Genomic DNA, 3,094 nt, shown 5'->3' with positions numbered 1-3,094 from the left:
TAACTTGGCTTTGTAGACATTATCCTCTCTTTCTGACATGATGTGTCTGGTATTCTAAATGCTAGGGGGTTTTCCTTACACCAATAAAAAACTTATCTAGATAAAAATCCTCGGAAAAGTGCGAAACTTTACAATTTTAAATCCTACAGACACGAACGCACGATATTCGGGTTTATTTCGTTTCTACAACTAATAAAAATGGCCGCACCCGCAACACGCCACAGATCGGAAAATAGTTCAGGATTTTGCGTGGAAACAGCAGTGTGTTCATCCGCGATAGTTCAAGGATGTGAAGTGAGAGTGGATAGAGGGTCGACTGTTGGAAAAAGTGAGGCCAGTTTTCTGGGTTAGTGAATGAACGAAGTGAGGTCCGAATTTTAACTCAACGAAACTATAGTAGAATGTTATTGTACCTACTCCATATTTTGATTTTTACATTAATTTATTTTTGTGTGTTTTGTTAGATGTTTGGATCTATGGTCAAGGCTCCGCTGCGCTGAGGAGTTGAGGATAGGGGCACTTATTTTCATTGGAATGATTTTTTTTTCTCTCTTGGGTCTGGACTAGACTATGGTTGATGCTCGGTTCTTCGTTGTGGACGTCTACTCAGGGACTTTAGGGAGATTTTAGTAGCCAAGTTAGATTGGAGGGTAGAGCACCTGCCTCGCGATAAGTCGCGTGATAAGAGTTAAGGGTCGCCGGCCGGTTCGATTCCAGCCCGGGGGCGAATTTTCTTATCCTAAACAGATAAGGTTCGTTCTCGGGAAGATTGATTTTCTCCTATTCTACCCTCCTTATCTCTTCTATCCCTTGGCGCTACTGATCCCTCTAAAGGTCTCCCTTGGCGCTACCTACTGATCCCTCTATCAAACTTCTTCAGATAAATAGGTAAAGGGAAAAAATACGCTGCACTTTTATAAAAAAAGGCTGTCCATCCAACGCATCCCAGCCTCCTTGGCAGAAGCAGTTCATGTACACCAACACAAAAGCGAAAAGAAAAAAAATCTACAACTTTCGTTTTATCCTCCTACTCAGCTACTCACATAAATAAATGAAAAATCTTGTCTTCTAAGTTCTCTTTTTCAGAAAAATGGGTGAGTTTGCTTTAAGAAAATAGATGAAAAGCTCTAGATAAAAAAAATATTGATCTTTTTTTTTGGAGAAAATTAGACTGGCTAACTGCAAATGAGTGGCGCGGAAAATTTGAAAATAAAGGTCCGTTTACACGAGCAAAGAACCGCTAATATTTCTCCACTTGTCAGGTCACGACAAAGTTCGATTCCCGCCAGGGACGGATTTCATCCTAGACGGATAATGTTCGCTTTTGGAATCGCTGGCGTTCTCCTATCCTGTCTTCCTTCTCTCTTCGGTTTCGGGACGATAAGACCTTAGCAGTTACAGTTAGTTCCCTCTATAAAACTTTTTTTCTAACTTGGATTTCCAGAAGGTACAGTTCGACCGTTCTTCGCCCTTAGAGCTCCATTATTATGTGGCCAATTTCTCAAATATATGAGGATAAAATTCCACTACTCGGCTGAGATCGAACCCACGCCCTCCTGATTACAAGGCAAGTGTCTTGACCACTACACCACCAAGGCGGTTCAATACATTTGATAGAGGGATCCCTCAATGAAGAGAAAGAGGCACTGTCAGCTATAAAGGAGTGTCCACAGTCCACACATAGTCGACCGGCTGTTGATCGATGTTGACCGAAAGCGTCCACACTGCCTCGACAACATAGATTCACCTCGTCAATCAATTGTCGGTCGACTATTTTTGAACACACCTTGATAATCTATCTACAATTTTCCGAAAATGTAAATAAAGCACTTGAATTTCTTTAATATAATATCAATAAGTTTTTTCTCTATAATTTTCTTTTTACAAGAACAAAGTCTTAAAATTGAATAACACCAAAAAAACAAATTAAAGAGGGAGTGAGGAAAGTATATTGGAAAAGAAAAGAACCCTAAAAAAAATCAAACAATCTCCTAAAACAAGTAATCTAAATTTTTTAGTAGCTTCGTAGGACCTCACTATAAAATGACAGGTTCGTTTGGGCATTTAATGCATGAACGGATTGAACGGTGTTACACAAATATGTAACATATTTTTTTTTTTTACCTTTCAAAAAGAATGGCAAAATTTCACCCCTAGGGAACGTCAAAAGGTTTTAAAAGAAGAGGTTCGAGAGAATTGTAACAACGGAGGTGTTTTCGTCCCGAAATAGAACAGAGGAGGACAGGTTAGGAGAAAGCCAGCCGTTCCCAGAACCAACCTTATCTGGTTAGGATTAAGTTCGCCCCGGGGGTGCTTCGAACCCACGACCTATCGCTTACTAGACTAGACTAGACGCGTGCTACCCTCAAAGTTACCAAAACGGCGGGTGTGGCGCCGTACGTACACACAACTGACCTCTACCAGCGCCTCCCGCCGCCCACAACGATGGCCGTAGACCCACCAACTCCTCTGAGGACGAACGCCCTTAAAAATCACCAGATTCCAGTACCAATCCACGCAGACTCACAAACATTGCGAACTGTATGTATGTATGTAATCTATTGGTAGATAGCGAGATAGGGATATCCTGTCCAGCTACTTGTTTCGGCGGAGGTGGTCTGAGATAACCGATATGGAAAAGGATCGGTCTGCAAAATAGACTTAATTATGGATGAGTTTATTAATCATTCTTATAAATTTATTTAGACGACAGAAAAATAACAAAAAACAAGATTTAAATCCACTCTTATAAATTTGACTTCATAATAAAAAAATTAGTTTAGAAAAAGTTATCATTTTTTCTAAATTTCTAAACTGCAATTTTTAACTTCGTTAGAAATTCCTGGTCAAAGCAAACTAGTTAAAATACGTACCTAAAAAAAAAAAAAAAAAAAGAATTAATCCACTGGATAGCAAACGTTAGCGCACGACGACCAAAAAGGGCTAGGGTGAGCCGACCACATTAAACTCATCCACACATCGAAACAGTAGCTTACCTCCCATTTTGGGGGTAGTGATTTTTTTTTTTTTTTTTTTTTTTTTTTTTTTTTGCCCTCAAAATGACACTGTAATTTGGTAATAGTTTGTTTGTCGG

Source organism: Diaphorina citri, unplaced genomic scaffold (assembly GCF_000475195.1).
Source record: "Diaphorina citri unplaced genomic scaffold, Diaci psyllid genome assembly version 1.1 scaffold880, whole genome shotgun sequence".
Taxonomy (NCBI): Eukaryota; Metazoa; Arthropoda; class Insecta; order Hemiptera; family Psyllidae; genus Diaphorina; species Diaphorina citri.
The sequence above is the reverse complement of the archived record's forward strand: the minus strand, read 5'-3'. Positions refer to the sequence as shown.